This window comes from Phyllobates terribilis, unplaced genomic scaffold, assembly GCF_046119375.1.
Source record: "Phyllobates terribilis strain yellow unplaced genomic scaffold, ASM4611937v1 Scaffold_12__6_contigs__length_324123572, whole genome shotgun sequence".
Classification (NCBI taxonomy): domain Eukaryota; kingdom Metazoa; phylum Chordata; class Amphibia; order Anura; family Dendrobatidae; genus Phyllobates; species Phyllobates terribilis.
Window position 1 is genome coordinate 92,546,073 of NW_027362772.1, and position 22,243 is coordinate 92,568,315.

A 22,243-nucleotide genomic window follows, 5' to 3' on the forward strand; every position below is an offset into this window, starting at 1 on the left:
AGCAGTATTATAGTAGTTATATTCTTGTATATAGGGGCAGTATTATAGTAGTTATATTCTTGTACATAGGGGGCAGTATTATAGTAGTTATATTCTTGTACATAGGGGCAGTATTATAGTAGTTATATTCTTGTACATAGGAGCAGTATTATAGTAGTTATAATCTTGTACATAGGGGGCAGTATTATAGTAGTTATATTCTTGTACATAGGAGCAGTATTATAGTAGTTATATTCTTGTACATAGGAGCAGTATTATAGTAGTTATATTCTTGTATATAGGAGCAGTATTATAGTAGTTATATTCTTGTACATAGGGGGCAGTATTATAGTAGTTATATTCTTGTACATAGGGGGCAGTATTATAGTAGTTATATTCTTGTACATAGAGAGCAGTATTATAGTAGTTATATTCTTGTACATAGGGGGCAGTATTATAGTAGTTATATTCTTGTACATAGGAGCAGTATTATAGTAGTTATATTCTTGTACATAGGAGCAGTATTATAGTAGTTATATTCCTGTACATAGGAGCAGTATTATAGTAGTTATAATCTTGTACATAGGGGGCAGTATTATAGTAGTTATATTCTTGTACATAGGAGCAGTATTATAGTAGTTATAATCTTGTACATAGGGAGCAGTATTATAGAAATTATATTCTTGTATATAGGGAGCAGTATTATAGTAGTTATATTCTTGTACATAGGGGCAGTATTATAGTAGTTATATTCTTGTACATAGGGGGCAGTATTATAGTAGTTATATTCTTGTACATAGGGGGCAGTATTATAGTAGTTATATTCTTGTATATAGGAGCAGTATTATAGTAGTTAAATTCTTGTACATAGGGGGTAGTATTATAGTAGTTATATTCTTGTATATAGGAACAGCATTATAGTAGTTATATTCTTGTACATAGGGGCAGTATTATAGTAGTTATATTCCTGTACATAGGGGGCTGTATTATAGTAGTTATATTCTTGTACATAGGGAGCAGTATTATAGTAGTTATAGTCTTGTACATAGGGGCAGTATTATAGTAGTTATAGTCTTGTACATAGGGGCAGTATTATAGTAGTTATATTCTTGTACATAGGAGGCAGTATTATAGTAGATATATTCTTGTACATAGGGGGCAGTATTATAGTAGTTATATTCTTGTACATAGGAGGCATTATTATAGTAGATATATTCTTGTATATAGTGGGCAGTATTATAGTAGTTATTCTTGTACATAGGGGCAGTATTATAGTAGTTATATTCTTGTACATAGGGGGCAGTATTATAGTAGTTATATTCTTGTATATAGAGAGCAGTATTATAGTAGTTATATTCTTGTACATAGGGAGCAGTATTATAGTAGTTATATTCTTGTACATAGGGACAGTATTATAGTAGTTATATTCTTGTACATAGGGAGCAGTATTATAGTAGTTATAGTTTTGTACATAGGGGCAGTATTATAGTAGTTATAGTCTTGTACATAGGGAGCAGTATTATAGTAGTTATAGTCTTGTACATAGGGGCAGAATTATAGTAGTTATAGTCTTGTACATAGGGAGCACTATTATAGTAGTTATAGTCTTGTACATAGGGAGCAGTATTATAGTAGTTATAGTCTTGTACATAGGAGCAGTATTATAGTAGTTATAGTCTTGTACATAGGGAGCAGTATTATAGTAGTTATAGTCTTGTACATAGGAGCAGTATTATAGTAGTTATAGTCTTGTACATAGGGAGCAGTATTATAGTAGTTATAGTTTTGTACATAGGGGCAGTATTATAGTAGTTATAGTCTTGTACATAGGGAGCAGTATTATAGTAGTTATAGTCTCGTACATAGGAGCAGTATTATAGTAGTTATAGTCTTGTACATAGGGAGCAGTATTATAGTAGTTATAGTTTTGTACATAGGGGCAGTATTATAGTAGTTATAGTCTTGTACATAGGGAGCAGTATTATAGTAGTTATAGTCTTGTACATAGGAGCAGTATTATAGTAGTTATAGTCTTGTACATAGGGAGCAGTATTATAGTAGTTATAGTCTTGTACATAGGGGCAGAATTATAGTAGTTATATTCTTGTACATAGGGGGCAGTATTATAGTAGTTATATACTTGTACATAGGGAGCAGTATTATAGTAGTTATAGTCTTGTACGTAGGAGCAGTACTATAGTAGTTATAATCTTGTACATAGGGGGCAGTATTATAGTAGTTATATTCTTGTACATAGGGGGCAGTATTATAGTAGTTATATTCTTGTACATAGGGGGCAGTATTATAGTAGTTATATTCTTGTACATAGGGGCAGTATTATATTAGTTATATTCTTGTACATAGGGGCAGTATTATAGTAGTTATATTCTTGTACATAGGGGCAGTATTATAGTAGTTATATTCTTGTACATAGGGGCAGTATTATAGTAGTTATATTCTTGTACATAGGGGCAGTATTATAGTAGTTATAATCTTGTACTTAGGAGCAGTATTATAGTAGTTATATTCTTGTACTTAGGAGCAGTATTATAGTAGTTATATTCTTGTACATAGGGGGCAGTATTATAGTAGTTATATTCTTGTATATAGGGAGCAGTATTATAGTAGTTATATTCTTGTACATAGGGGCAGTATTATAGTAGTTATATTCTTGTACATAGGGGCAGTATTATAGTAGTTATATTCTTGTACATAGGGGGCAGTATTATAGTAGTTATATTCTTGTACATAGGGGGCAGTATTATAGTAGTTATATTCTTGTACATAGGGGCAGTATTATAGTAGTTATAGTCTTGTACATAGGGGCAGTATTATAGTAGTTATATTCTTGTACATAGGAGGCAGTATTATAGTAGATATATTCTTGTACATAGGGGGCAGTATTATAGTAGTTATATTCTTGTACATAGGAGGCATTATTATAGTAGATATATTCTTGCATATAGTGGGCAGTATTATAGTAGTTATTCTTGTACATAGGGGCAGTATTATAGTAGTTATATTCTTGTACATAGGGGGCAGTATTATAGTAGTTATATTCTTGTATATAGAGAGCAGTATTATAGTAGTTATATTCTTGTACATAGGGAGCAGTATTATAGTAGTTATATTCTTGTACATAGGGACAGTATTATAGTAGTTATATTCTTGTACATAGGGAGCAGTATTATAGTAGTTATAGTTTTGTACATAGGGGCAGTATTATAGTAGTTATAGTCTTGTACATAGGGAGCAGTATTATAGTAGTTACAGTCTTGTACATAGGGGCAGAATTATAGTAGTTATAGTCTTGTACATAGGGAGCACTATTATAGTAGTTATAGTCTTGTACATAGGGAGCAGTATTATAGTAGTTATAGTCTTGTACATAGGAGCAGTATTATAGTAGTTATAGTCTTGTACATAGGGAGCAGTATTATAGTAGTTATAGTCTTGTACATAGGAGCAGTATTATAGTAGTTATAGTCTTGTACATAGGGAGCAGTATTATAGTAGTTATAGTTTTGTACATAGGGGCAGTATTATAGTAGTTATAGTCTTGTACATAGGGAGCAGTATTATAGTAGTTATAGTCTCGTACATAGGAGCAGTATTATAGTAGTTATAGTCTTGTACATAGGGAGCAGTATTATAGTAGTTATAGTTTTGTACATAGGGGCAGTATTATAGTAGTTATAGTCTTGTACATAGGGAGCAGTATTATAGTAGTTATAGTCTTGTACATAGGAGCAGTATTATAGTAGTTATAGTCTTGTACATAGGGGCAGAATTATAGTAGTTATATTCTTGTACATAGGGGGCAGTATTATAGTAGTTATATACTTGTACATAGGGAGCAGTATTATAGTAGTTATAGTCTTGTACATAGGAGCAGTACTATAGTAGTTATAATCTTGTACATAGGGGGCAGTATTATAGTAGTTATATTCTTGTACATAGGGGGCAGTATTATAGTAGTTATATTCTTGTACATAGGGGGCAGTATTATAGTAGTTATATTCTTGTACATAGGGGCAGTATTATATTAGTTATATTCTTGTACATAGGGGCAGTATTATAGTAGTTATATTCTTGTACATAGGGGCAGTATTATAGTAGTTATATTCTTGTACATAGGGGCAGTATTATAGTAGTTATATTCTTGTACATAGGGGCAGTATTATAGTAGTTATAATCTTGTACTTAGGAGCAGTATTATAGTAGTTATATTCTTGTACTTAGGAGCAGTATTATAGTAGTTATATTCTTGTACATAGGGGGCAGTATTATAGTAGTTATATTCTTGTATATAGGGAGCAATATTATAGTAGTTATATTCTTGTACATAGGGGCAGTATTATAGTAGTTATATTCTTGTACATAGGGGCAGTATTATAGTAGTTATATTCTTGTACATAGGGGGCAGTATTATAGTAGTTATATTCTTGTACATAGGGGGCAGTATTATAGTAGTTATATTCTTGTATATAGGGGGCAGTATTATAGTAGTTATATTCTTGTACATAGGGGCAGTATTATAGTAGTTATATTCTTGTACATAGGGGCAGTATTATATTAGTTATAATCTTGTACATAGGGGGCAGTATTATATTAGTTATATTCTTGTACATAGGGGGCAGTATTATAGTAGTTATAGTCTTGTACATAGGAGCAGTATTATAGTAGTTATATTCTTGTACATAGGAGCAGTATTATAGTAGTTATATTCTTGTACATAGGAGCAGTATTATAGTAGTTATATTCTTGTACATAGGGGGCAGTATTATAGTAGTTATATTGTTGTACATAGGGAGTAGTATTATACTAGTTATATTCCTGTACATAGGAGCAGTATTATAGTAGTTATATTCTTGTACATAGGGGGCAGTATTATAGTAGTTATAATCTTGTACATAGGGGCAGTATTATAGTAGTTATATTCTTGTACACAGGGGCAGTATTATAGTAGTTATATTCTTGTACATAGGGAGCAGTATTATAGTAGTTATATTCTTGTACATAGGAGCAGTATTATAGTAGTTATATTCTTGTACATAGGGGCAGTATTATAGTAGATATATTCTTGTACATAGGGGGCAGTATTATAGTAGTTATAATCTTGCACATAGGGGCAGTATTATAGTAGTTATATTCTTGTACATAGGGGGCAGTATTATAGTAGTTATATTCTTGTACATAGGGGCAGTATTATAGTAGTTATAGTCTTGTACATAGGGGCAGTATTATAGTAGTTATATTCTTGTACATAGGGGGCAGTATTATAGTAGTTATATTCTTGTACATAGGGGCAGTATTATAGTAGTTATATTCTTGTACATAGGGGGCAGTATTATAGTAGTTATATTCTTGTACATAGGGGGCAGTATTATAGTAGTTATATTCTTGAACATAGGGGGCAGTATTATAGTAGTTATATTCTTGTACATAGGGGGCAGTATTATAGTAGTTATAGTCTTGTACATAGGCCAGTATTATAGTAGTTATATTCTTGTACATAGGGGGCAGTATTATAGTAGTTATAATCTTGTACATAGGGGCAGTATTATAGTAGATATATTCTTGTACATAGAGGCAGTATTTTAGTAGTAATATTCTTGTACATAGGGGCAGTATTATAGTAGTTGTATTCTTGTACATAGGGGGCAGTATTATAGTAGTTATAATCTTGTACATAGGGGCAGTATTATAGTAGTTATATTCTTGTACATAGGGGGCAGTATTATAGTAGTTATATTCTTGCACATAGGGGCAATATTATAGTAGTTATATTCTTGTACATAGGAGCAGTATTATAGCAGTTATATTCTTGTACATAGGGGGCAGTATTATAGTAGTTATAATCTTGTACATAGGGGCAGTATTATAGTAGTTATATTCTTGTACATAGGGGGCAGTATTATAGTAGTTATATTCTTGTACATAGGGGCAGTATTATAGTAGTTATATTCTTGTACATAGGGGCAGTATTATAGTAGTTATATTCTTGTACATAGGGGGCAGTATTATAGTAGTGATATTCTTGTACATAGGATCAGTATTATAGTAGTTATATTCTTGTACATAGGAAGCAGTATTATAGTAGTTGTATTCTTGTACATAGGAGCAGTATTATAGTAGTTATATTCTTGTACATAGGAGCAGTATTATAGTAGTTATATTCTTGTACATAGGATCAGTATTATAGTAGTTATATTCTTGTACATATGGAGCAGTATTATAGTAGTTATATTCTTGTACATAGGGAGCAGTATTATAGTAGTTATATTCTTATACATAGGACCAGTATTATAGTAGTTTTATTCTTGTACATAGGGAGCAGTATTATAGTAGTTGTATTCTTGTACATAGGAGCAGTATTATAGTAGTTATATTCTTGTACATAGGGGTCAGTATTATAGTAGTTATATTCTTGTACATAGGAGCAGTATTATAGTAGTTATATTCTTGTACATAGGATCAGTATTATAGTAGTTATATTCTTGTACATATGGAGCAGTATTATAGTAGTTATATTCTTGTACATAGGGAGCAGTATTATAGTAGTTATATTCTTGTACATAGGAGCAGTATTATAGTAGTTATATTCTTGTACATAGGGGGCAGTATTATAGTAGTTATATTCTTGTACATAGGGGGCAGTATTATAGTAGTTATATTCTTATACATAGGAGCAGTAGTATAGTAGTTTTATTCTTGTACATAGGGAGCAGTATTATAGTAGTTATATTCTTGTACATAGGGAGCAGTATTATAGTAGTTATATTCTTGTACATAGGATCAGTATTATAGTAGTTATATTCTTGTACATAGGGAGCAGTATTATAGTAGTTATATTCTTGTACATAGGAGCAGTATTATAGTAGTTATATTCTTGTACATAGGAGCAGTATTATAGTAGTTATATTCTTGAACATAGGAGCAGTATTATAGTAGTTATATTCTTGTACATATGGAGCAGTATTATAGTAGTTATATTCTTGTACATAGGAGCAGTATTATAGTAGTTATATTCTTGTACATAGGAGCAGTATTATAGTAGTTATATTCTTGTACATAGGGAGCAGTATTATAGTAGTTATATTCTTGTACATAGGAGCAGTATTATAGTAGTTATATTCTTGTACATAGGAGCAGTATTATAGTAGTTATATTCTTGTACATAGGACCAGTATTATAGTAGTTATATTCTTGTACATAGGGGGCAGTATTTTAGTAGTTATAATCTTGTACATAGGGGCAATATTATAGTAGTTATATTCTTGTACATAGGGGGCAGTATTATAGTAGTTACATTCTTGTACATAGGGGCAGTATTATAGTAGTTATATTCTTGTACATAGGGGCAGTATTATAGTAGTTATATTCTTGTACATAGGGGGCAGTATTATAGTAGTTATATTCTTGTACATAGGATCAGTATTATAGTAGTTATATTCTTGTACATAGGAAGCAGTATTATAGTAGTTGTATTCTTGTACATAGGAGCAGTATTATAGTAGTTATATTCTTGTACATAGGGGGCAGTATTATAGTAGTTATATTCTTATACATAGCAGCAGTATTATAGTAGTTATATTCTTGTACATAGGGGGCAGTATTATAGTAGTTATATTCTTGTACATAGGATCAGTATTATAGTAGTTATATTCTTGTACATAGGAAGCAGTATTATAGTAGTTGTATTCTTGTACATAGGAGCAGTATTATAGTAGTTATATTCTTGTACATAGTGGGCAGTATTATAGTAGTTATATTCTTATACATAGCAGCAGTATTATAGTAGTTGTATTCTTGTACATAGGAGCAGTATTATAGTAGTTATATTCTTGTACATAGGGAGCAGTATTATAGTAGTTATATTCTTATACATAGCAGCAGTATTATAGTAGTTTTATTCTTGTACATAGGGAGCAGTATTATAGTAGTTGTATTCTTGTACATAGGAGCAGTATTATAGTAGTTATATTCTTGTACATAGGGGTCAGTATTATAGTAGTTATATTCTTGTACATAGGAGCAGTATTATAGTAGTTATATTCTTGTACATAGGAGCAGTATTATAGTAGTTATATTCTTGTACATAGGATCAGTATTATAGTAGTTATATTCTTGTACATAGGGAGCAGTATTATAGTAGTTATATTCTTGTACATAGGGAGTAGTATTATAGTAGTTATATTCTTGTACATAGGAGCAGTATTATAGTAGTTATATTCTTGTACATAGGGGGCAGTATTATAGTAGTTATATTCTTGTACATAGGGGGCAGTATTATAGTAGTTATATTCTTATACATAGGAGCAGTATTATAGTAGTTTTATTCTTGTGCATAGGGAGCAGTATTAGAGTAGTTATATTCTTGTACATAGGATCAGTTTTATAGTAGTTATATTCTTGTACATAGGATCAGTATTATAGTAGTTATATTCTTGTACATAGGGAGCAGTATTATAGTAGTTATATTCTTGTACATAGGGAGCAGTATTATAGTAGTTATATTCTTGTACATAGGAGCAGTATTATAGTAGTTATATTCTTGTACATAGGAGCAGTATTTTAGTAGTTATATTCTTGCACATAGGAGCAGTATTATAGTAGTTATATTCTTGTACATAGGGAGCAGTATTATAGTAGTTATATTCTTGTACATAGGAGCAGTATTATAGTAGTTATATTCTTGTACATAGGAGCAGTATTATAGTAGTTATATTCTTGTACATAGGGAGCAGTATTATAGTAGTTATATTCTTGTACATAGGGAGCAGTATTATAGTAGTTATATTCTTGTACATAGGACCAGTATTATAGTAGTTATATTCTTGTACATAGGGAGCAGTATTATAGTAGTTATATTCTTGTACATAGGAGCAGTATTATAGTAGTTATATTCTTGTACATAGGGAACGGTATTATAGTAGTTATATTCTTGTACATAGGGAGCAGTATTATAGTAGTTATATTCTTGTACATAGTAGCAGTATTATAGTAGTTATATTCTTGTACATAGGGGGCAGTATTATAGTAGTTATATTCTTGTACATAGGAGCAGTATTATAGTAGTTATATTCTTGTACGTAGGAGCAGTATTATAGTAGTTATATTCTTATACATAGGAGCAGTATTATAGTAGTTTTATTCTTGTACATAGGGAGCAGTATTATAGTAGTTGTATTCTTGTACATAGGAGCAGTATTATAGTAGTTATATTCTTGTACATAGGGGTCAGTATTATAGTAGTTATATTGTTGTACATAGGAGCAGTATTATAGTAGTTATATTCTTGTACATAGGAGCAGTATTATAGTAGTTATATTCTTGTACATAGGATCAGTATTATAGTAGTTATATTCTTGTACATAGGGAGCAGTATTATAGTAGTTATATTCTTGTACATGGGGAGCAGTATTATAGTAGTTATATTCTTGTACATAGGAGCAGTATTATAGTAGTTATATTCTTGTACATAGGGGGCAGTATTATAGTAGTTATATTCTTGTACATAGGGGGCAGTATTATAGTAGTTATATTCTTATACATAGGAGCAGTATTATAGTAGTTTTATTATTGTGCATAGGGAGCAGTATTAGAGTAGTTATATTCTTGTACATAGGATCAGTATTATAGTAGTTATATTCTTGTACATAGGATCAGTATTATAGTAGTTATATTCTTGTACATAGGGAGGAGTATTATAGTAGTTATATTCTTGTACATAGGGAGCAGTATTATAGTAGTTATATTCTTGTACATAGGAGCAGTATTATAGTAGTTATATTCTTGTACATAGGGAGCAGTATTATAGTAGTTATATTCTTGTACATAGGAGCAGTATTATAGTAGTTATATTCTTGTACATAGGGAGCAGTATTATAGTAGTTATAGTCTTGTACATAGGGGCAGAATTATAGTAGTTATAGTCTTGTACATAGGGAGCAGTATTATAGTAGTTATAGTCTTGTACATAGGGAGCAGTATTATAGTAGTTATAGTCTTGTACATAGGAGCAGTATTATAGTAGTTATAGTCTTGTACATAGTGAGCAGTATTATAGTAGTTATAGTCTTGTACATAGGAGCAGTATTATAGTAGTTATAGTCTTGTACATAGGGAGCTGTATTATAGTAGTTATAGTTTTGTACATAGGGGCAGTATTATAGTAGTTATAGTCTTGTACATAGGGAGCAGTATTATAGTAGTTATAGTCTTGTACATAGGAGCAGTATTATAGTAGTTATAGTCTTGTACATAGGGAGCAGTATTATAGTAGTTATAGTTTTGTACATAGGGGCAGTATTATAGTAGTTATAGTCTTGTACATAGGGAGCAGTATTATAGTAGTTATAGTCTTGTAAATAGGAGCAGTATTATAGTAGTTATAGTCTTGTACATAGGGAGCAGTATTATAGTAGTTATAGTCTTGTACATAGGGGCAGAATTATAGTAGTTATATTCTTGTACATAGGGGGCAGTATTATAGTAGTTATATACTTGTACATAGGGAGCAGTATTATAGTAGTTATAGTCTTGTACATAGGAGCAGTACTATAGTAGTTATAATCTTGTACATAGGGGGCAGTATTATAGTAGTTATATTCTTGTACATAGGGGGCAGTATTATAGTAGTTATATTCTTGTACATAGGGGGCAGTATTATAGTAGTTATATTCTTGTACATAGGGGCAGTATTATATTAGTTATATTCTTGTACATAGGGGCAGTATTATAGTAGTTATATTCTTGTACATAGGGGCAGTATTATAGTAGTTATATTCTTGTACATAGGGGCAGTATTATAGTAGTTATATTCTTGTACATAGGGGCAGCATTATAGTAGTTATAATCTTGTACTTAGGAGCAGTATTATAGTAGTTATATTCTTGTACTTAGGAGCAGTATTATAGTAGTTATATTCTTGTACATAGGGGGCAGTATTATAGTAGTTATATTCTTGTATATAGGGAGCAGTATTATAGTAGTTATATTCTCGTACATAGGGGCAGTATTATAGTAGTTATATTCTTGTACATAGGGGCAGTATTATAGTAGTTATATTCTTGTACATAGGGGGCAGTATTATAGTAGTTATATTCTTGTACATAGGGGGCAGTATTATAGTAGTTATATTCTTGTACATAGGGGGCAGTATTATAGTAGTTATATTCTTGTACATAGGGGCAGTATTATAGTAGTTATATTCTTGTACATAGGGGCAGTATTATATTAGTTATAATCTTGTACATAGGGGGCAGTATTATATTAGTTATATTCTTGTACATAGGGGGCAGTATTATAGTAGTTATAGTCTTGTACATAGGAGCAGTATTATAGTAGTTATATTCTTGTACATAGGAGCAGTATTATAGTAGTTATATTCTTGTACATAGGAGCAGTATTATAGTAGTTATATTCTTGTACATAGGGGGCAGTATTATAGTAGTTATAATCTTGTACATAGGGGCAGTATTATAGTAGTTACATTCTTGTACACAGGGGCAGTATTATAGTAGTTATATTGTTGTACATAGGGAGTAGTATTATAGTAGTTATATTCCTGTACATAGGAGCAGTATTATAGTAGTTATATTCTTGTACATAGGGGGCAGTATTATAGTAGTTATAATCTTGTACATAGGGGCAGTATTATAGTAGTTATATTCTTGTACACAGGGGCAGTATTATAGTAGTTATATTCTTGTACATAGGGAGCAGTATTATAGTAGTTATATTCTTGTACATAGGAGCAGTATTATAGTAGTTATATTCTTGTACATAGGGGCAGTATTATAGTAGATATATTCTTGTACATAGGGGGCAGTATTATAGTAGTTATAATCTTGCACATAGGGGCAGTATTATAGTAGTTATATTCTTGTACATAGGGGGCAGTATTATAGTAGTTATATTCTTGTACATAGGGGCAGTATTATAGTAGTTATAGTCTTGTACATAGGGGCAGTATTATAGTAGTTATATTCTTGTACATAGGGGGCAGTATTATAGTAGTTATATTCTTGTACATAGGGGCAGTATTATAGTAGTTATATTCTTGTACATAGGGGGCAGTATTATAGTAGTTATATTCTTGTACATAGGGGGCAGTATTATAGTAGTTATATTCTTGAACATAGGGGGCAGTATTATAGTAGTTATATTCTTGTACATAGGGGGCAGTATTATAGTAGTTATAGTCTTGTACATAGGGCAGTATTATAGTAGTTATATTCTTGTACATAGGGGGCAGTATTATAGTAGTTATAATCTTGTACATAGGGGCAGTATTATAGTAGATATATTCTTGTACATAGAGGCAGTATTTTAGTAGTAATATTCTTGTACATAGGGGCAGTATTATAGTAGTTGTATTCTTGTACATAGGGGGCAGTATTATAGTAGTTATAATCTTGTACATAGGGGCAGTATTATACTAGTTATATTCTTGTACATAGGGGGCAGTATTATAGTAGTTATATTCTTGCACATAGGGGTAATATTATAGTAGTTATATTCTTGTACATAGGAGCAGTATTATAGCAGTTATATTCTTGTACATAGGGGGCAGTATTATAGTAGTTATAATCTTGTACATAGGGGCAGTATTATAGTAGTTATATTCTTGTACATAGGGGGCATTATTATAGTAGTTATATTCTTGTACATAGGGGCAGTATTATAGTAGTTATATTCATGTACATAGGGGCAGTATTATAGTAGTTATATTCTTGTACATAGGGGGCAGTATTATAGTAGTTGTATTCTTGTACATAGGAGCAGTATTATAGTAGTTATATTCTTGTACATAGCAAGCAGTATTATAGTAGTTGTATTCTTGTACATAGGAGCAGTATTATAGTAGTTATATTCTTGTACATAGGAGCAGTATTATAGTAGTTATATTCTTGTACATAGGATCAGTATTATAGTAGTTATATTCTTGTACATATGGAGCAGTATTATAGTAGTTATATTCTTGTACATAGGGAGCAGTATTATAGTAGTTATATTCTTGTACATAGGGGCAGTATTATAGTAGTTATATTCTTGTACATAGGAGCAGTATTATAGTAGTTTTATTCTTGTACATAGGAGCAGTATTATAGTAGTTATATTCTTGTACATAGGAGCAGTATTATAGTAGTTATATTCTTGTACATAGGAGCAGTATTATAGTAGTTATATTCTTGTACATAGGGGCAGTATTATAGTAGTTATATTCTTGTACATAGGAGCAGTATTATAGTAGTTATATTCTTATACATAGGACCAGTATTATAGTAGTTTTATTCTTGTACATAGGGAGCAGTATTATAGTAGTTGTATTCTTGTACATAGGAGCAGTATTATAGTAGTTATATTCTTGTACATAGGGGTCAGTATTATAGTAGTTATATTCTTGTACATAGGAGCAGTATTATAGTAGTTATATTCTTGTACATAGGATCAGTATTATAGTAGTTATATTCTTGTACATATGGAGCAGTATTATAGTAGTTATATTCTTGTACATAGGGAGCAGTATTATAGTAGTTATATTCTTGTACATAGGAGCAGTATTATAGTAGTTATATTCTTGTACATAGGGGGCAGTATTATAGTAGTTATATTCTTGTACATAGGGGGCAGTATTATAGTAGTTATATTCTTATACATAGGAGCAGTAGTATAGTAGTTTTATTCTTGTACATAGGGAGCAGTATTATAGTAGTTATATTCTTGTACATAGGTAGCAGTATTATAGTAGTTATATTCTTGTACATAGGATCAGTATTATAGTAGTTATATTCTTGTACATAGGGAGCAGTATTATAGTAGTTATATTCTTGTACATAGGAGCAGTATTATAGTAGTTATATTCTTGTACATAGGAGCAGTATTATAGTAGTTATATTCTTGTACATAGGAGCAGTATTATAGTAGTTATATTCTTGTACATATGGAGCAGTATTATAGTAGTTATATTCTTGTACATAGGAGCAGTATTATAGTAGTTATATTCTTGTACATAGGAGCAGTATTATAGTAGTTATATTCTTGTACATAGGGAGCAGTATTATAGTAGTTATATTCTTGTACATAGGAGCAGTATTATAGTAGTTATATTCTTGTACATAGGAGCAGTATTATAGTAGTTATATTCTTGTACATAGGACCAGTATTATAGTAGTTATATTCTTGTACATAGGGGGCAGTATTTTAGTAGTTATAATCTTGTACATAGGGGCAATATTATAGTAGTTATATTCTTGTACATAGGGGGCAGTATTATAGTAGTTATATTCTTGTACATAGGGGCAGTATTATAGTAGTTATATTCTTGTACATAGGGGCAGTATTATAGTAGTTATATTCTTGTACATAGGGGGCAGTATGATAGTAGTTATATTCTTGTACATAGGATCAGTATTATAGTAGTTATATTCTTGTACATAGGAAGCAGTATTATAGTAGTTGTATTCTTGTACATAGGAGCAGTATTATAGTAGTTATATTCTTGTACATAGGGGGCAATATTATAGTAGTTATATTATTATACATAGCAGCAGTATTATAGTAGTTTTATTCTTGTACATAGGTAGCAGTATTATAGTAGTTGTATTCTTGTACATAGGAGCAGTATTATAGTAGTTATATTCTTGTACATAGGGGTCAGTATTATAGTAGTTATATTGTTGTACATAGGAGCAGTATTATAGTAGTTATATTCTTGTACATAGGAGCAGTATTATAGTAGTTATATTCTTGTACATAGGATCAGTATTATAGTAGTTATATTCTTGTACATAGGGAGCAGTATTATAGTAGTTATATTCTTGTACATAGGGAGCAGTATTATAGTAGTTATATTCTTGTACATAGGAGCAGTATTATAGTAGTTATATTCTTGTACATAGGGGGCAGTATTATAGTAGTTATATTCTTGTACATAGGGGGCAGTATTATAGTAGTTATATTCTTATACATAGGAGCAGTATTATAGTAGTTTTATTCTTGTGCATAGGGAGCAGTATTAGAGTAGTTATATTCTTGTACATAGTATCAGTTTTATAGTAGTTATATTCTTGTACATAGGATCAGTATTATAGTAGTTATATTCTTGTACATAGGGAGCAGTATTATAGTAGTTATATTCTTGTACATAGGGAGCAGTATTATAGTAGTTATATTCTTGTACATAGGAGCAGTATTATAGTAGTTATATTCTTGTACATAGGAGCAGTATTATAGTAGTTATATTCTTGCACATAGGAGCAGTATTATAGTAGTTATATTCTTGTACATAGGGAGCAGTATTATAGTAGTTATATTCTTGTACATAGGAGCAGTATTATAGTAGTTATATTCTTGTACATAGGAGCAGTATTATAGTAGTTATATTCTTGTACATAGGGAGCAGTATTATAGTAGTTATATTCTTGTACATAGGGAGCAGTATTATAGTAGTTATATTCTTGTACATAGGACCAGTATTATAGTAGTTATATTCTTGTACATAGGGAGCAGTATTATAGTAGTTATATTCTTGTACATAGGAGCAGTATTATAGTAGTTATATTCTTGTACATAGGGAGCAGTATTATAGTAGTTATATTCTTGTACATAGGGAGCAGTATTATAGTAGTTATATTCTTGTACATAGGAGCAGTATTATAGTAGTTATATTCTTGTACATAGGGGGCAGTATTATAGTAGTTATATTCTTGTACATAGGAGCAGTATTATAGTAGTTATATTCTTGTACGTAGGAGCAGTATTATAGTAGTTATATTCTTATACATAGGAGCAGTATTATAGTAGTTTTATTCTTGTACATAGGGAGCAGTATTATAGTAGTTGTATTCTTGTACATAGGAGCAGTATTATAGTAGTTATATTCTTGTACATAGGGGTCAGTATTATAGTAGTTATATTGTTGTACATAGGAGCAGTATTATAGTAGTTATATTCTTGTACATAGGAGCAGTATTATAGTAGTTATATTCTTGTACATAGGATCAGTATTATAGTAGTTATATTCTTGTACATAGGGAGCAGTATTATAGTAGTTATATTCTTGTACATAGGGAGCAGTATTATAGTAGTTATATTCTTGTACATAGGAGCAGTATTATAGTAGTTATATTCTTGTACATAGGGGGCAGTATTATAGTAGTTATATTCTTGTACATAGGGGGCAGTATTATAGTAGTTATATTCTTATACATAGGAGCAGTATTATAGTAGTTTTATTCTTGTGCATAGGGAGCAGTATTATAGTAGTTATATTCTTGTACATATGGAGCAGTATTATAGTAGTTATATTCTTGTACATAGGATCAGTATTATAGTAGTTATATTCTTGTACATAGGATCAGTATTATAGTAGTTATATTCTTGTACATAGGGAGCAGTATTATAGTAGTTATATTCTTGTACATAGGGAGCAGTATTATAGTAGTTATATTCTTGTACATAGGAGCAGTATTATAGTAGTTATATTCTTGTACATAGGAGCAGTATTATAGTAGTTATATTCTTGCACATAGGAGCAGTATTATAGTAGTTATATTCTTGTACATAGGGAGCAGTATTATAGTAGTTATATTCTTGTACATAGGACCAGTATTATAGTAGTTATATTCTTGTACATAGGGAGCAGTATTATAGTAGTTATATTCTTGTACATAGGAGCAGTATTATAGTAGTTATATTCTTGTACATAGGGAGCAGTATTATAGTAGTTATATTCTTGTACATAGGGAGCAGTATTATAGTAGTCATATTCTTGTACATAGGAGCAGTATTATAGTAGTTATATTCTTGTACATAGGGGGCAGTATTATAGTAGTTATATTCTTGTACATAGGAGCAGTATTATAGTAGTTATATTCTTGTACATAGGGAGCAGTATTATAGTAGTTATATTCTTGTACATAGGGAGCAGTATTATAGTAGTTATATTCTTGTACATAGGAGCAGTATTATAGTAGTTATATTCTTGTACATAGGGGGCAGTATTATAGTAGTTATATTCTTGTACATAGGAGCAGTATTATAGTAGTTATATTCTTGTACGTAGGAGCAGTATTATAGTAGTTATATTCTTGTACATAGGAGCAGTATTATAGTAGTTATATTCTTGTACATAGGGGGCAGTATTATAGTAGTTATATTCTTATACATAGGAGCAGTATTATAGTAGTTTTATTCTTGTGCATAGGGAGCAGTATTATAGTAGTTATATTCTTGTACATATGGAGCAGTATTATAGTAGTTATATTCTTGTACATAGGATCAGTATTATAGTAGTTATATTCTTGTACATAGGATCAGTATTATAGTAGTTATATTCTTGTACATAGGGAGCAGTATTATAGTAGTTATATTCTTGTACATAGGGAGCAGTATTATAGTAGTTATATTCTTGTACATAGGAGCAGTATTATAGTAGTTATATTCTTGTACATAGGAGCAGTATTATAGTAGTTATATTCTTGCACATAGGAGCAGTATTATAGTAGTTATATTCTTGTACATAGGGAGCAGTATTATAGTAGTTATATTCTTGTACATAGGACCAGTATTATAGTAGTTATATTCTTGTACATAGGGAGCAGTATTATAGTAGTTATATTCTTGTACATAGGAGCAGTATTATAGTAGTTATATTCTTGTACATAGGGAGCAGTATTATAGTAGTTATATTCTTGTACATAGGGAGCAGTATTATAGTAGTTATATTCTTGTACATAGGAGCAGTATTATAGTAGTTATATTCTTGTACATAGGGGGCAGTATTATAGTAGTTATATTCTTGTACATAGGAGCAGTATTATAGTAGTTATATTCTTGTACATAGGGAGCAGTATTATAGTAGTTATATTCTTGTACATAGGGAGCAGTATTATAGTAGTTATATTCTTGTACATAGGAGCAGTATTATAGTAGTTATATTCTTGTACATAGGGGGCAGTATTATAGTAGTTATATTCTTGTACATAGGAGCAGTATTATAGTAGTTATATTCTTGTACGTAGGAGCAGTATTATAGTAGTTATATTCTTGTACATAGGAGCAGTATTATAGTAGTTATATTCTTGTACATAGGGGGCGGGCAGTATTATAGTAGTTATATTCTTGTACATAGGGAGCAGTATTATAGTAGTTATATTCTTGTACATAGGAGCAGTATTATAGTAGTTATATTCTTGTACATAGGGGGCAGTATTATAGTAGTTATATTCTTGTACATAGGGGGCAGTAATATAGTAGTTATATTCTTATACATAGGAGCAGTATTATAGTAGTTTTATTCTTGTACATAGGGAGCAGTATTATAGTAATTATATTCTTGTACATAGGGGGCAGTATTATAGTGGTTATATTCTTGTACATAGGGGCAGTATTATAGTATTTATATTCTTATACATAGGAGCAGTATTATAGTAGTTATATTCTTGTACATGGGGGCAGTATTATAGTAGTTATATTCTTGTACATAGGGGGCAGTATTATAGTAGTTATATTCTTGTACATAGGGGGCAGTATTATAGTAGTTATATTCTTGTACATAGGGGGCAGTATTATAGTAGTTATATTCTTATACATAGGAGCAGTATTATAGTAGTTTTATTCTTGTACATAGGGAGCAGTATTATAGCAATTATATTCTTGTACATAGGGGGCAGTATTATGGTAGTTATATTCTTGTACATAGGGGCATTATTATAGTAGTTATATTCTTGTACATAGGGGCAGTATTACAGTAGTTATATTCTTATACATAGGAGCAGTATTATAGTAGTTTTATTCTTGTACATAGGGAGCAGTATAATAGTAGTTATATTCTTGTACATAGGGGGCAGTATTATGGTAGTTATATTCTTGTACATAGGGGCAGTATTATAGTAGTTATATTCTTGTACATAGGGGCAGTATTATAGTAGTTATATTCTTATACATAGGAGCAGTATTATAGTAGTTATATTCTTGTACATGGGGGCAGTATTATAGTTGTTATATTCTTGTACATAGGGGGCAGTATTATAGTAGTTATATTCTTGTACATAGGGGGCAGTATTATAGTAGTTATATTCCTGTACATAGGGGGCAGTATTATAGTAGTTATATTCTTGTACATAGGGGCAGTATTATAGTAGTTATATTCTTGTACATAGGAGCAGTATTATAGTAGTTATATTCTTGTACATAGGGGCAGTATTATAGTAGTTATATTCTTGTACATAGGGGGCAGTATTATAGTAGTTATATTCTTGTACATAGGGAGCTGTATTATAGTAGTTATATTCTTGTACATAGGGGGCAGTATTATAGTAGTTATATTCTTGTACATAGGGGACAGTATTATAGTAGTTATATTCTTGTACATCGGAGCAGTATTATAGTAGTTATATTCTTGTACATAGGATCAGTATTATAGTACTTATATTCTTGTACATAGGGAGCTGTATTATAGTAGTTATATTCTTGTACATAGGGGGCAGTATTATAGTAGTTATAATCTTGTACATAGGGGCAGTATTATAGTAGTTATATTCTTGTACACAGGGGCAGTATTATAGTAGTTATATTCTTGTACATAGGGAACAGTATTATAGTAGTTATAGTCTTGTACATAGGAGCAGTATTATAGTAGTTATATTCTTGTACATAGGGGGCAGTATTATAGTAGTTATATTCTTGTACATAGGGGGCAGTATTATAGTAGTTATAATCTTGTACATAGGGGCAGTATTATAGTAGTTATATTCTTGTACATAGGGGGCAGTATTATAGTAGCTATATTATTGTACATAGGGGGCAGTATTATAGTAGTTATATTCTTGTACATAGGGGGCAGTATTATAGTAGTTATATTCTTGTACATTGGGGGCAGTATTATAGTAGTTATATTCTTGTACATAGGGGGCAGTATTATAGTAGTTATAGTCTTGTACATAGGGGCAGTATTATAGTAGTTATATTCTTGTACATAGGGGGAGTATTATAGTAGTTATAATCTTGTACATAGGGGCAGTATTATAGTAGTTATATTCTTGTACATAGGGGGAGTATTATAGTAGTTATAATCTTGTACATAGGGGCAGTATTATAGTAGTTATATTCTTGTACATAGGGGGCAGTATTATAGTAGTTATAATCTTGTACATAGGGGCAGTATTATAGTAGTTATATTCTTGTACATAGGGGGCAGTATTATAGTAGTTATATTCTTGTACATAGCGGCAGTATTATAATAGTTATATTCTTGTACATAGGAGCAGTATTATAGTAGTTATATTCTTGTACATAGGGAGCAGTATTATAGTAGTTATATTCTTGTACATAGCGGCAGTATTATAATAGTTATATTCTTGTACATAGGGGGCAGTATTATAGTAGTTATATTCTTGTACATAGGGGCAGTATTATAGTAGCTATATTCTTGTACATAGGGGGCAGTACTATAGTAGTTATATTCTTGTACATAGGGAGCAGTATTATAGTAGTTATATTCTTGTACATAGGGAGCAGTATTATAGTAGTTATATTCTTGTACATAGGGAGCAGTATTATAGTAGTTATATTCTTGTACATAGGAGCAGTATTATAGTAGTTATATTCTTGTACATAGGGGGCAGTATTATAGTAGTTATATTCTTGTACATAGGAGCAGTATTATAGTAGTTATATTCTTGTACATAGGGAGCAGTATTATAGTAGTTATATTCTTGTACATAGGGAGCAGTATTATAGTAGTTATATTCTTGTACATAGGAGCAGTATTATAGTAGTTATATGCTTGTACATAGGGGGCAGTATTATAGTAGTTATATTCTTGTACATAGGAGCAGTATTATAGTAGTTATATTCTTGTACGTAGGAGCAGTATTATAGTAGTTATATTCTTGTACATAGGAGCAGTATTATAGTAGTTATATTCTTGTACATAGGGGGCGGGCAGTATTATAGTAGTTATATTCTTGTACATAGGGAGCAGTATTATAGTAGTTATATTCTTGTACATAGGAGCAGTATTATAGTAGTTATATTCTTGTACATAGGGGGCAGTATTATAGTAGTTATATTCTTGTACATAGGGGGCAGTAATATAGTAGTTATATTCTTATACATAGGAGCAGTATTATAGTAGTTTTATTCTTGTACATAGGGAGCAGTATTATAGTAATTATATTCTTGTACATAGGGGGCAGTATTATAGTGGTTATATTCTTGTACATAGGGGCAGTATTATAGTATTTATATTCTTATACATAGGAGCAGTATTATAGTAGTTATATTCTTGTACATGGGGGCAGTATTATAGTAGTTATATTCTTGTACATAGGGGGCAGTATTATAGTAGTTATATTCTTGTACATAGGGGGCAGTATTATAGTAGTTATATTCTTGTACATAGGGGGCAGTATTATAGTAGTTATATTCTTATACATAGGAGCAGTATTATAGTAGTTTTATTCTTGTACATAGGGAGCAGTATTATAGTAATTATATTCTTGTACATAGGGGGCAGTATTATGGTAGTTATATTCTTGTACATAGGGGCATTATTATAGTAGTTATATTCTTGTACATAGGGGCAGTATTACAGTAGTTATATTCTTATACATAGGAGCAGTATTATAGTAGTTTTATTCTTGTACATAGGGAGCAGTATAATAGTAGTTATATTCTTGTACATAGGGGGCAGTATTATGGTAGTTATATTCTTGTACATAGGGGCAGTATTATAGTAGTTATATTCTTGTACATAGGGGCAGTATTATAGTAGTTATATTCTTATACATAGGAGCAGTATTATAGTAGTTATATTCTTGTACATGGGGGCAGTATTATAGTTGTTATATTCTTGTACATAGGGGGCAGTATTATAGTAGTTATATTCTTGTACATAGGGGGCAGTATTATAGTAGTTATATTCCTGTACATAGGGGGCAGTATTATAGTAGTTATATTCTTGTACATAGGGGCAGTATTATAGTAGTTATATTCTTGTACATAGGAGCAGTATTATAGTAGTTATATTCTTGTACATAGGGGCAGTATTATAGTAGTTATATTCTTGTACATAGGGGGCAGTATTATAGTAGTTATATTCTTGTACATAGGGAGCTGTATTATAGTAGTTATATTCTTGTACATAGGGGGCAGTATTATAGTAGTTATATTCTTGTACATAGGGGACAGTATTATAGTAGTTATATTCTTGTACATCGGAGCAGTATTATAGTAGTTATATTCTTGTACA